The sequence below is a fragment of the Photinus pyralis genome, unplaced genomic scaffold, assembly GCF_008802855.1.
Source record: "Photinus pyralis isolate 1611_PpyrPB1 unplaced genomic scaffold, Ppyr1.3 Ppyr1.4_LG2, whole genome shotgun sequence".
NCBI lineage: Eukaryota > Metazoa > Arthropoda > Insecta > Coleoptera > Lampyridae > Photinus > Photinus pyralis.
In genome coordinates this window covers 3297674-3312809 of record NW_022170403.1, presented here as the reverse complement: position 1 = coordinate 3312809, position 15136 = coordinate 3297674, and positions in this window count along the sequence as shown.

Genomic DNA, 15136 nt, shown 5'->3' with positions numbered 1-15136 from the left:
AAAGTTTGCAATTCGGTCTGTAAATGGTCGAGATGCACAAAGGGCACTGTGAATTCTGATCGATTAGGTTCAACTTTTGGAATTGTGTTTTATATGGCTAAAGCTATGCGCATATTGAATTTCATGCAATTCGGTTCATAACTAACGGAGATGTCAAAAGGGCCTACTTTATTTTTTGGGCTACATTGCCAATTCACGAACTCCGATCTACAAATTTGATAAAGAATCCACCTGCAAAATTTCATCGTAATCCGTCCATTCGTTTGTTATCGTGCTAACGGACGGACGGACGGACGGACGGACGGACAGATACAACAAAATTATAAACTCGCTAGGAACTCGTTAATAATGCTTTACAACTCGCGAGTAGTAGCCAATAACACTAAAATTCAGTTACAAGCATTCCTGAAAATTTTAAATTTTGTGAATAGCGAAAAAATTATTTGAAAATTACAGTTCGGAAGGATCAGACGTGCTCACGTTTAAATTTATGTAATTCAACAGATTTTTACCATGATATTTCGGTTAACCTCAAAGAGTGAGGTTAAACATTCACTTATAGTAGGATTACCAACTGTCCTGTTTTCACAGGACATGTCCTGGTTTTTTGGGTGTTATCCTGGGTTTTTTAAGTAGCGTCCTGGGGGGTTTTAAAGTGCCTGTGTTTTAAAATGATTAAACATTTACTAACATTACAACATTAACTAAAAATCCACACATCAGAAGAACAATTTTTTCCCCAAATTTTGTTTATATACGTTTTCGAACATTTTAAAACAAAGTATACATTTTTTTTTGATACACTACCCATCTTGGCCGCTCCAAACGAAATGTCCTGGTATTTCTACCTTCAAATCCTGGATTTCAAAATTGGGTAATGGCAACCCTAACGTATAGGTACGCGGGGTTACGGATAGATCAAACAGACCCATAATGCGTATCATTGTTACACGCAATAAGTATAGTATGCAAAAATATCTATAGAGGACACTCCCAAAAAATTCACTTCATCTGTGGAAGGGCTGCTCCCAAGAAAATTTACTGCTTGTGGGTGCAAAGGATTCTGCAACACTAGGCAGTGTGAGTGCAAGACAGAGCCCTGGGTCCCTTGCACAAAGTTGAGGAAACGCACTCTTAATACTGTATAATAGAAAGCGAAGTGCATGAATGGGACAGGTGAGGATGATGAATAAAGAAAGTATTAATGTTAATTTAATCTACTAAATGAATAGCTTAAATATCTCTTCAAAATGTTTTTGAGCATTTAGACGTGGTCTGAATCCCCTCAAACATAGCAGAGCATTTAATACACATTTCAACCTAATTTTTCGATTTGTGGAGAATTTTTCGTTAAAATATGGCCTTTTAATGGTGTTTTAATGCACCAAATTTATATTTAAGTGCTTAGTCTCTACGCCTCCGAAAATATAGGAATAGACAACTGGCCATATGGCCAAAAGCAGAAAAACTCACTTCCGGTTGGAATTTCGAGTTGGCAAACGGCATTTTCGGATTGAAATTAAGGGGTTTTAACTTAATTGTTACATGAAATGCTTCTTACATTTGGATTTTGGCAACACAAGACCCGACTAAATGGAATTTTGTGAGAAAATAGTTACCCAATTTTCCTGTGTAATTACTCAAAATAATAGTAGGCTGAACGTAATGAGCTTTGTGAATGCGATATGTATTGCACAGTTTGCCACTATTTGAATAATCTCCGATAGGTATTCTCGCACGTTTAGGTCGCTGTGCGCTGGTGCACCATCCTGTTGAAACAAGCAACAACTTTCGTTTTTTGTGTACTGTACATCGTTGTATTCGTAATAAAAATGCTACTTAATACAGTACTTACTTTTTTATGGGTCGTATACAAAAATAAGGTTGATGATGATTTTTCCGAAACGAAACGTTTGTATTGAAAATTTCTAAACGATATCTTGTAGAGTGGCAATGAGAAAGTATTTTTTTTAAATTTTTGTATCTGTTCAAATAACACCAGAGAAAAATAAAAACATAATCCCTAATACCTAAGACTATCGTCGTATGGTTTCGGAGGTCCCCTTTACCTTGGACACAGTGTATAATTGCGAATTAACTGCACGACTTTCATTTCATCTTCTTGAATACCTAATCATAAATCCTTTAGCTTTATAATTGTTTACTTATCAGAACCATCGCTAAACTTCATATTTATCAGGTCATCTCTTCTGTAGCGCCGAACACTCCCATAACCAAAACAGCTTGTCACCATGAAATAGTTGCAATTAAGCGTTTCCGTCAAAAATGTTATGACTTGATCACGAGTTAGAACTTTAGTCCAGGAACGAAGATTTAATTTTTTTTCAAAATGCATCGATTTGCATTAAAATTTGGGGTTAAGGTCAACTTACCCTTCATTTCAAAATTTATATTATGGCGATCGGCGCTCTTCATTTTTTAGGGGTGAAAACTACCCCTTTTTGCCAAAACTCATAAAACTACATATTAAAGCTTACAGTAATGTAAAATTTGGTCAAAATGAGATCAGTAATGATTGTTAGAGGCTTTGGAACATTATTTCAGCATATTTAGAAATCAAGTATTTACCCTCAAAAAGTTAATAATTTATTATTGACGACAGTTGTTCAGTGTGGATTTTGAACAAAGTATGTTGTTCATTTTGATAGATGGTGTATCAAATGTTGAACTAAACGATTAACAGTTCATAGAGAAGGAGAGTTTGTGTATTTTTGCAAAGAGAAAAGTTCCGGGCAGCCGCGTACGTATAATCGTACCGATGTCTCTCGAGTGGGGTCGTATTGAACATCTATGAACCTATTTTCTAGTGGAAAAAAATGTTAATGCCCTGCATTTTGAAAAAACCCATGGTTCTGTTTATTTCTTTAATTAAAATTCAGATTTTCAAAGTGGCGATACTCTTTTAGAACCGCCCTGTATATACATTACATAGTGGATAGGTTTATGGAATGAATCTAAGTAAGTGTGTATGTAGGTAATTGTGATTGTTATATGATCATAACTGCTTTATTTTTTATGATAAAAAGTGCAAAGTGCATTGAAAAAAAACATTTTGTAGGTTTTTACAAGAGCTACAAGGCTATTTATATCAAATCCCTTTGAGTCTTAAAATGGAGTGCGCTTAAAGGGCTAAAACAAGGTAGTGCTGGCATCGACCAACTTATCTATTCGAATTACTGCAAACTAGACAAGAATTACACACACGCGATCCAAGACATGTTCAACGCTACAATATACCAGCTCATGTAAGCCAAAAATTTGAAAGTTCATTTGAATACATAGCATCAAAAATACTGAATACTAATATGATTGATTTTACAACGTCCAATAACATTAATTCATTTAGGAGAACTATGAAGAAGAAGCTGTTATGTTTGCAGTCACAACAAATGTCTGTATAAGAAATATTTATTTATTTTTTTCACTACTAGCGTCTGATGACATGATTATTAACCTTTTTTCCACTTGTAAAGTAGGCTTTCTCGGCATTTGTTCAAAGTGGTTAATAATTTTTTATTATTAACTAGTAGTCAATAATGAGAACTTTCACGCTGTCACTTTTAGAAAACACAACCCGAAATTTCGCTCAATGAACGTTTAGACAAGTTCTCTAAAACGAATAATTGCCACCATTCGCAATTTCCAGAGAAAATACATACCTAAAATTATCACATTTTGAAAAAATTCGAACGAAATTACTCTTTGAAAATATCTCAATGACAGAACAAAATACGGCCTGTTTGACTTGTACTTCTACGTACTTGATTGACATGTTAAATTAATAAACAAAAAATTCTGTCCAACCGTTCAATTTCTTATCAATATAATATGTTAATTTAGAGGATTTCAAGTGCTAGTAGTGAAAAAAATAGTATATATACCACGGTAGAGAAGTCTATTATTGCCTTCGCACCTTACACCCCTTGGCGCAAGCGCCTCGAGATGTAATCTTGGTGCTCAGGCAATAATAGTGGACTTCTCTACCTTGATATATAATGTACTATTTAAGAACATTGTATAATTATTATAGCACAATTAATTTACACTTTTTCGACCTCTTAGGGCGAGATTGCAAACCGGCTTGCCGATATCTTGTCCCTTTTAAATAGAATATTGTATTTTAGTGATTATTTTAGTTTGGAAGCTCTCTTTTTTGTTTTTTTGTTTTATATTCTATTTAATAAATCTCTATTATTATTATTATTATTATTATTATTATATAAATGTAAATGTTAACTATTGCTCTCAGGGAAAAAATGAATAGAAATGAACTTGTTTAGAATCGAATTTTCTATAAGATACAGTTGTTATGGAACGTTCATCTTCAAACGTTATTGGTTTTTATGGAAAAATATAAAAAAATAATCCCGAAAATTAACAATTTGTTATTACTATGTAAAATTCATCCAATCTTTTTGAAAATCCGTATTTGGCCACTCCTTTTGAAAACAAAACAATATGACAAACCCGATCACCGTAAGTTTCACAGTTATTGATTAATTAAATAAATAAATTAAAAAAAACTATGCTTTGTCTTTCAAACTGGGTGACCCACAGAGCGTTCTCAATCTTTTTACAGATGGTGGAACCCCAAGACAACCATTTCCAAAAATTGTCCCGATGATTCTTGCAAATTGGCGGACTGTGGGATTTTTTCAACTAAGAAATGGAATAACTCCCGAAATATAACAGGTCAAATAGAAGCTTAAAAAAATTCACGGTTTAAATAATCTTTCGATGCGACCCGATTTGCAAAATCATTTTTGGTTTTCTCGAAATCAAGCCCAAAGTCAAGAGTGGACTATATCGGAGTTGGACGTATTTTTTTTTAATGTAGGTCTTTCCAAGAGCTTTCCATTCGCCTATTCTAGATTTACATTTCTTGTTGTATTTTGTAAATTATTCTATTTGTTAACTAAAAAGATTCTTCGGATATTGAAAAAAAAATTCCACAGTCCGTACATTTGGAAGAATCATCGTCACAAATGTTGAAAAAGGTTCTAACTGTAAAAAAATTTAGAATGCTCTGAGAGTTGCCCAGTGCGAAAGACAAAGCATCGTTTTTTTTAATTATTCAATGACTAGTGATCGGGTTTGTAATATTGTTTTGTCATCAAAAGAAGTGACCAAATACGGATTTTCAAAAAGATCGGGCGAATTTTACTTGTAAAAACAGATTATTAATTTTCGGGATTCCTTTTTTTATATTTTTCCGCAAAACACAATAAAATTTGGAAATGAACGTTTAATACCAAAGGTATCTTATAGAAAATTCGATTCCAAACAAATTAATTTCTCTTCATTTTTTTCCTTAGAGCAATAGTTAACGAGATAATTGAAGTCAAATGCGAAAGAAAACGACATTTCCACATTTTTTCTTCGTTTTTTGTTTATAACAATATGTTCCGAGAGTTTCCGGCCAGGGGAACTATATATTTTCGTATTCAGCGGATTTTTTTACATAAAATACACTTGGTCTCGTTGAATGAAACGACAACATCCAGTTTAGACTACTTTTGGAGCTAATTTGACTGGACTATCACTTAAATTTTGTTGTACAGAAAATTTCCGGCGAGACAAACGTTTGGATTTAAAATAGCTACAATTTGATGCTGTAGCATTTTTTACGTATCTCCTGTTTGTAGTTATTTTGAAGAGAAAGACGTTTTTCTCAAAATTGCAGAAATTCGTTTTTCACTTTTATCTTCAATTATTTCAAAATTAAGTCTTCAAAACTGGTCACACTTCTAGAATATCTTAGTAATATATAATTAGAGAAAACTGGAAAAGGAGAAGGACAAATTTTAATTAGGGTGGTAATTAGGGGGTTGCTTTCGCTTAAAAAAGTACGGATCTACCTTATTTTCATCGTACCTCACATAAATTTTATGCTAAAAGTGTTTTTAAAAAAAGAAAGGTTTTTTAAATACTTTAAAAAACATACTACATGTGTTTACCGGTCTTTGATTGTGGAACCCTCTAATTTAGCGTTTGACGAACAAGACCTAACCGTTAACAAGAGAACTCGGTTCGTATAAACTCTACGATTTATTGTTCTCCACAATTTTTTTTAGAAAATGCAAACTTTTTGAGTTTTTCGCGAATAACCAATTAAAACATTGAACTTTTTTATGAAAATCTCATACTTTCAAAAAAAACTTCTTCAAAAAGAATTTATGGAACACTTTTTACTTAGAATTAATTTTCTATTTATTTCTGTGTTAAAATTACAATAAAAAAAGTGCCACCGCCGAGATGAGCTGGCAACCACCTCCAGGGCGAAAGCGCCTTTTGGCTATTCCCTACCTACTGTCAAAATTTCAGGTAAATTCATTCATTTTGAAAAAAACTGCGAATGTAAAACCACTAAATCTGTGGTAAAACCTTCATTTCCCGGACTACTTTACTTATAAAAGTGCGACTCCACTTCCGGTATAGGTAATCGGAAGTTGTATTTGACTGACAATATTTTACCAGAAACGAGTTCATTGAACGATGATTTAAATCGCATTAGTTTCCTATGTATAGAATCGACATAGTTCGCAAGTGGACACTGTATACTGGAATTATATATATTTTTAAAATTGTCAATTTCATCTCCTTTTACAAATTGAAGTCGATATTATAAATTCAATGATAATACCATTGAATTTATAATACGTTTCAACCTCTGTCCCCAAATGATGCGGATACATGCAGAATTTCTGAGAAAGGGTACTGATTTCAGGGGAATTCCAAAAAGTGGATGGAATAGCGTAATCTTCCAAGTGAAAGTTGAAACAGAGGAGAGTTTTTACCCTGACCGAAAAGTTTTTTAATACGTTTATAATAGATGTGCTTATATGTGAAATCATTGAGTAATTAAATCAACGGTGAATTGTCAATCTAATTCCTTTAAACGAAACAAGCGAAAAAGGTGCCCTCCCTCTGCCCAGGGATTAGGGTTCTCACCTCGGTTCTCACAGATTTCGATAGACACATTTAATATAAAACACTGCAGTGAAACCGTACATTACGGTTGTAGTTGATTACGTTAAATCTCTTTCCATTGTTTATTAAGGGAGATGAAAATACGCCCCGTGGAACGTGATTAAATTCTGAAACGGAAAGTATGGCGAGCACATGATTACATCACTTAATCCTATTTACCATACCAAATTAGAACTTACGGCAAAGTTCGGGATACTTCTCAAGGAAATTAATCGACAACTAAAAACTATATCTCGGGATTAAATCCCGTACCTACAGATACCCCAGAAGATTATAAAGATATGTGTATGTATTGCACTATTTACGTGATGTAGAGAGTGCGTCTAGCAAGGCTAATGCAAGTATGGATTCAATTAATAACTGGTGTTTAGCTAATAAACTTCAACTAAATTCATCAAAAACAGCTGTAATGCATCTTACATTAAAATATGGTCAAGATGGTGCAAACTATAAGACGATATACAATGCAAAGTTTTTGGGTTGTACTATTGATCCTCGTCTAAACTTTAAATCGCACTGCGATGTAATTGCAAAAAGAATTAACCAGTCCATATTTCTATTAAGAAGGCTGGTAAACAATGTATCACCGTGGGTTGTTAAAAACGCGTACCATGCTCTTGTACAGAGCACACTGAGCTATGCTCTTTTAGTATGGGGTCAATCGGTCTCATGGCATATGATATTCAAGCTGCAGCGGAGAGCTATACGTGTAATGAGTGGTCTGGGTTATCGTGAGGATTGTCGTGGAGCCTTCAAAAGACTAAAGTTACTTACGTTACCGTCACTGTACATTTTAGAAGCTGTATGCTTTATAAAAAACAACTTGTTAGCATTCTCACAACAGGGCGACATGCATACTCATAACACTCGCACTAAACACAAACTTCGTGTTAACTATTGTAAACTTACAGCATCCCAAAAAGGAGCGTATTACAAATCACTAACCCTGTTTAATGTTATTCCTGTTCATATCAAGGACTTACCAAATATCAAATTTAAATGTGTCGTCAAAAAATTCCTAACCGAACATGCTTTTTACACCCTGGAGGAATTTGTGGATCATGTGAAACTTACAAACATGTCAGATGTAAGTTGGTAGTGTGCTTTAGTGTTAATGTACCTATTACTGTTTGTCTGTTTGTTTTATTTTTAACTTGTAATGTTATATACACTTTTACATGTAAACCTTTTTTGTTTTGACAACTGTAAGTGCTTTGCACCCAAACAGGAACGTAAATAAATAAAATAAATAAAATAAATAAATATTTTATCGTAAGCCATTTGCAACTGTTATTGCTCTAAGTTTGACACTGTTCGAGTCTAATCGGTCTTCTTTTAATTTGCTGACTGTCACCCTCTTTAGTTTCCTCTTATTTATGGGAACCCTCCTACTAGTTTTTGTAGATTTTGTTTTTTCCACTTGATATATTTACAGAAATTTAACTTCCCGTTAAAGTGATACCGAAGTATATCTAATTTTGAGTTTGTAATGAATGGCGATTGTATATTCGTAAAGAGGCATATAAACTTCAATTCCCATTCGCAAATTATACGCCGTTCAATCAATTAAGCGACGAGAAAATGTCACACCCCTGCCTCACAAAAAGATTCCGAACATTAATTTCCGTCTATTTGCTCAGGTGCTTCAAAATCAACTGGTGCCGGATTACTAAGTAAACACTTCAATGTTTTATAATTACGTCACTTTCGAATGAGTAACTTACACCTCATTATGTACTTTTTGCGTGTCGGTTTACAAAAGGGCTGGAAATTAGGTGGACGGTTTTCTGCAACGCCACGTTTTAACGATTGGTTGGATTTTTGGTAGAGATAATAATTTATCGCACAAACTATATCTGTATCGAATTACGTAAAATCTTAACTTTGGGGCTGTAGTTCATGCGGCTTAATGGCTTGTAATCCATCTTCCCGCGAAGGCTTCTATTTCCTGCCGTTGTTAGCCCGTCGCTTTCGCATTAAAAAATGCTCTTATTAACGTTTTTCTAATTAATTTTACGGAAGGGTATATTAAAACTTTTTGTACCATCTACCGACGTGCATGTTTTGTTTACATCTCACTATGGCAACAAATAATGGCGTTAATAGGTGACTGATGTCTGTCATTTAATGCCAGGATTAAATGGCAGCAATTGGCGAATTCGTTGACGGACAGCAAGTGAAAATCATAGTTTCTGAGTGGTGTCGTGGAAACGAAACTGAAAATTTTACACGGTTCTTGACGTATTTTTTTTTAATCCACGATTCTAGGCTCTGAGCAAAATATAATATAACAATGCAGATTTTACAAAAAAGCACGTTCATAGTAAAAAATTTCCCAAGTGACTCACCGATATATGTATAAAATTAAGGGATGAGTAACATAAATCATGCACGTATTGCAGCAGGTTTGTCTTGCATATGAGGGAATTGAACCCCCCTTCGTGAAATGAAATTTTGACTTTCGAAATGAACTCTACAATTCTTTAGCACACTAATTATTAATTAACATGACTAACACAAATTTTACCATGATTGATTTACAGAAGATTTCTCTTTTTCTAATCTCCTGAAAATTGACTTCAAACGCAAAATCAACACACGATTACCATAAAGTTTTAGATCTATTGACGAAAAAATCAAGTAGTGAAAGAATTACAAGTTACATTTCCCTTTACAGATTTTACTATTTATGATTTTCTTTATAAATTTCCAATTAACTAGATTGGTTTTCGTGGCCACGGTTTTTTGAACTAACCTGAACCCAATAGAAAATATACGGCACAATTCTTTACACAGTTTACCTAAAATATAATCATAAATGGGCACACTAAATTGGAATAAGGCACAGACCAACAATCTTCTTATTAAGTTTTTTCTTACTCCAATCAAGTCAAGAAAGGCGAAAATTCCAAAGAATCAATTACACAAATTTTGTTTGACACCTGAGATAAGTCTTGGACACAAATAGAAAAAACGCGAGAAATCTATTCGGGCGGTACAATGAATTCAAATAAACACACAATTAATTGATTGACAACGACAAATTTATTCAAAAACACATATACACAATAAATCATAAAAAAAATCCTGAAATAAAGAAGGGCTTCTACTTCCGCCAAGCATAATTGCAACACCAATAAGGTGCGCTTGAGATGTCCTCCTTTCCATAACAAAATTACACTCAAAAAAGTCGTGCACCTGTAGCGCTAAGCTCACGTGCGCCGTGAAACGTGATAACAAGGTCCTTATCGCGCACGACCAGATAACATTTAAATGCACTCAACCAGATGTTCCTTTATTTTAAATAACACAATTTTCACATCTTACAACTTATAAACACATTTACACGAATGATAAAATTCAAATAAGAAATTAAGCAATTAAATACAATTCTAAAATGAAAAAATGGACACTAAAATAACCAATTCCGTTAAAAAAAAATGAATTCTGTGCTTATTCGTAATGAATCCTCCAGATTTAAATTGAATTAAAACATTCGGATGTACAGGATGGCAGTTTAAATAACGTCCACCTTACGTTACTTACTCACAACACTATAATAGGAATAAAAATGTCAATCTGTCTGTCTCTTATGCCGGCAGTCTGCCTAAACCGTTCTTCCCATTGCGATCAAACTTTGGGGAATTGTTGGACATATGCCTGTGAACGTTTCAGAGTTGCACACCTTCCGAAATTCCCACGGGAACGGGAAAAAAACGTGATTTTACATGTTAAGTCGTACTGCTCAAAGTGAAACTAATAACTTGAAACGTGTATGAATTACACCGTTTCCCAAGACCGAATGCATCCCAAGGATCTCTGCTATTCTTTGTTATTAACTACCACAAACAAAGTGGTTTCTTATCAATGAAACACGGCCATCTTGTTGATTCGTTTTCTTCACGTTTGCACTACCAGGACTACCAATTAAATAAAAGCTAAGGTGATAAATCAAATCTTGCTTCTCAAATATGGCCATTCTATTGAATGACCTCACGCTTATTCAGTGCTTTGTAGTAGGTAATTTAGGAAAACAATGCTCTACAGAGAAGACGCATAAATCAATTCCAATTCAATTCCATCGAATGCTTACAGATTTATTCTGCCTGTAAATTTCGACACACTGTAAATTTTTTCTGATATGTAATGCATAAACTGCTCTAGTCCTTAAATCTCCAAAGAACTAAAATTCAAAAAAAAAAAATTACAAATTGTCGTTTCTCGAATTAAGGTGATTTCTTTAATGCATCATAACTTTCTTATTATTAAAGATGATTCATTTTGACCACAGGGCACTTTTTTAATGTAGAATCCATCGCGATTCACAGTTTTTATACAGGGTGTTTGGTTTTCCTCATACGACCCTAAACAACATTTTGTCATACGGACCACCCTATATATTTTTGAGTTCTTGAAAGTAGCGAAAAAATTCCAAAATTTTGATTGTTACATTTATATTAAATATTATTGGCAATATTGTTCTTTCTAGATTAGAGTATTTTTGCTGCAGACTGGGTTTCCTTGGCGAATGAAAGATGGCAGGATTGTTTAAAATGACAATTTCTTGGTTATTTGGAATTTTTTTAGTTCCAAATGTTTTTAATTTCAAATAACACACAAAAATAAAGTAGACATCCAAGAAATTGTCGCTTTAAACAATCCTGCCATCTTTTGTTCTTCATGGAGACCTGGATGTCTGCAAGAAAATTATGTTAATGTATAAAATGCATTAAAAATAATATTTAATATGAATTAATATCATACATCAAAATTTATGAAATGTTACACTTTCCAAAAACTGCAAAATATATAGGGTGGTTCATATGAAAAATGTAGTTTAGGATCGTACAAGAAAAACCAAACACCCTTTATAAAAACTGTGTATCGCGATAGATTCTGCATTAAAAAGTGCTCTAAGAAAGATTTTGCAAAAATCAATTATATTTAATAATAGCATTGAATAAGTAAACTTATTCAATGGTAATAGGAAAGCTATCGCAAGAAACGCCCTTTAGCGGCACAAGGATGAGAGATAGCTGAAGTCTGTTTGCGCCAGTGATTTTACCTTTAAATTTGAGCTCCAGGCACCTAGGTCCATGTTTTTCTATCTCTTAAAATAAAAGGCGTTTTAATACCCAATGTTATTAAACTAAAATTCAATGAATCCAAAATTAAGAAATCCCCTGATTCAATAGTGATCGATTGCATTCATGTAGTAACTCACAACAATTCCCATCTGCAAAATGATTACGAACAAAAATCGGATTGATTAATTAATTAATGCTTAAAAGATCAGCACAACGGTTTTTAGACAGGTTCATAATCGAGTGCGCTAACAAAGCACAGTAGTCTCTGAAGGATAGCAGCATCAACGTAATATAGTAACGAGTTTCAAACCAACTCAATCATGTTTCGATGGGTCGATGAAAAACAACTGATGTTTACTTTACAAGAAAAAAATATTGACGTTGGTATAACCCTTGAAGAGGAATTATCCAATAATTATGACCTTCCAAAAAATTAATCACTTATTATTTTTATTTCTCTGTTTATATATATCGGGATACTGAAAGGTCGGTAACGGTAGGTTTATCATCCATACTCAAAGTTTCTCACTTCGTATTTCTCTTTAAGAGTCACCTGAATTTTTTTTTTTTTTTTTTTTTTTTCAGCCCTATTGGGATCTATGCTCATTTGGCCGCAGAGAAGTATATACCTATTTCATCTAAACTGTTGGATTAATTCACAGGGTTCACTCGCTTCACTCCATGCGGTCTTTCATGGAGACTATTAAACACAACAAGGGTGACCACGGTTGTAACAATAAGGGAACAAATGAATTAGGACTTTGACTATTTATTTTACAATGTAATTATATTGTAGTCTTGGTGGCTATAAGCATTTCAATAAGTAGATCGTAAATCTTTTTGTTGTCAGTAGATAATAATGTTTCTATATTTGTAGGTAATGGGACTTTTAATCGGATTATACTTCGAATTATCATATTGGTTAATTCGATGTGGTTTCTGCAATTAAAAAAGATGTGGTTCAAATCGCCTATTTCATCTCCACACGTACAGTTTGGTGATTCCAATATTCCAATTCTAAATAGATGAGCTGGAAATTGTCCTTGTCCAAATTTTAATCTTGTTATCGTAGTAGAATACTGTCTACTAACTGTATAGTTGTTGGACCAGTGTTCCTTAAGTAAGTATGGGTGAATATTTGCATACTGTGTACTTTTTTCCTTGTATGAGTTTTCCCACCGTTCTTGCCATAGATCATTTAGTATTTGTTTTTTGTAATATGCTAATGCATCTCTTGCGGTGATTCTATTACTGTATATCGTACCACTTTCGATTGCCTGCTTTGCCAGTCTATCCACTTTTTCATTTTGATCTATACTAACATGCGATTTCACCCAGTAAAATTTAATTTTATATTTTTGACAATTCAACTCATGTATAAAAAATCACATAAGCCGCAGTGTAATTGTCACTTTGACAGCGGCAAAAGTTACCTGCAACTTTTCCAGCGACAAATGCACTAGTGGTTTTTTCACTTATTCATTTTCGAACCAATAATCGCATTATCCTTACCCATATGACTAGTTTGACGTCTGTCAATAATTGATTAGTTTGGTGAATTTCTTGTTCGTTAAATTGTCCTGCCGAATTACACTCGAGGTTTGTATTTAAACCGAATAAATTTGGGTTGTGGCAATTCAAATCTGTTTCCTTTTAGCAATTGGACTCGAAAAACTGTCAACCTAAAAATGCTCCACCTGCGGTGTCGCATTTTTATTAGTTGACAGTTTTTCTCGTCTAATTGCTAGGCAACAGATTTTCATTACCTAAACAACCCAAATTTACTCGGTAAAATACAAACCTCTTGTGCAATTATAAGTGAGCAATCAACTGTGTAAAACACGCGTATATTTTTGAAATGATCGGGTCATATGAATGTGGGCAATATTTTTTCTGTAGGCTCTTCAGGACACTCATCGAATCTGACATTATTACAGCATTTTTTATTTCACAGTTATGACAATACTTTAAAGCTTCATATACTGCAATTGCTTCCGCAGTGAATATTGCTGTGTTCGGATTAAGTTTGTAGGTCCTATAGGTATTGTTTGTGTGATCATAAAATGCACAGCCTACTCCTCGGTCATTTTTTGAGCCATCAGTAAAGATGGAACATGTTTCTTCTTCTGTATCTGCAATCACTCTGAACAGATATGTATCATGGATTGGATATCCATTATATGGTGGAAACTGTACATACGGTGTTAGTAAGGTTTCTTGAAATTTTATATTAGGGATTGTGATTTTGTAAATATCCGGTGTCTGTGTTTCAATCTCCCTATAAGCAATTGCCAAAATAGGTGAAGTTTTTCTTTTCCAATAATCTGCTGTGAGATCTTCTCTTGACAACTCAGTTAGTAGACTATGTATTGACGTCATATTATGGTTTTTTAGTTTTATAACATACTTGGCAGCTAGATATTTTCGACGTAAATCATTTGGAGGTTCCTGTGATTCGACATGCAGGGCGTTGGTGGGAGTAGATTTCATAGCTCCAATGCAGAGTTTCAAGCTTTTATTTTGTAAGACATTTATTCGTTGTAGGTTAGAGTAATTTGTATTGGAATACAAAATGCATCCATAATCTAGTTGTGTTCTAATGAGACTTTTATGGAGATTTAGGGCGGTATTACGATCGATTCCCCACCTAACGCGAATTAACATACGAATAATGTTTAAGGATTTCTCGCATCTTGCCGATAATTCCGTAATGTGCTCTGACCATTTTAATTTATTGTCTATTAGCAAGCCTAGATATTTTACTGATTTTTTTATGGGAAAACGGATGTTGTTTAGCTTGATTTCGTTTTGTGGGAGATGTCGATGTCGTGATAGATACATTATCGCCGATTTTTCTGTGGAGAGCTCTAGCCCATTTTCCGTGAACCAGTTAATTGATCGACGGGCGATTTCGTTTAGTACGCTATTCAAGGTTTCGAGATCTTTTTGGGCACTATAACCACAAATGTCATCTGCATACTGGATTATTGCTGTGTCTCGATTGTATATGTTATGCATATCTAGGGTGTAAAGATTAA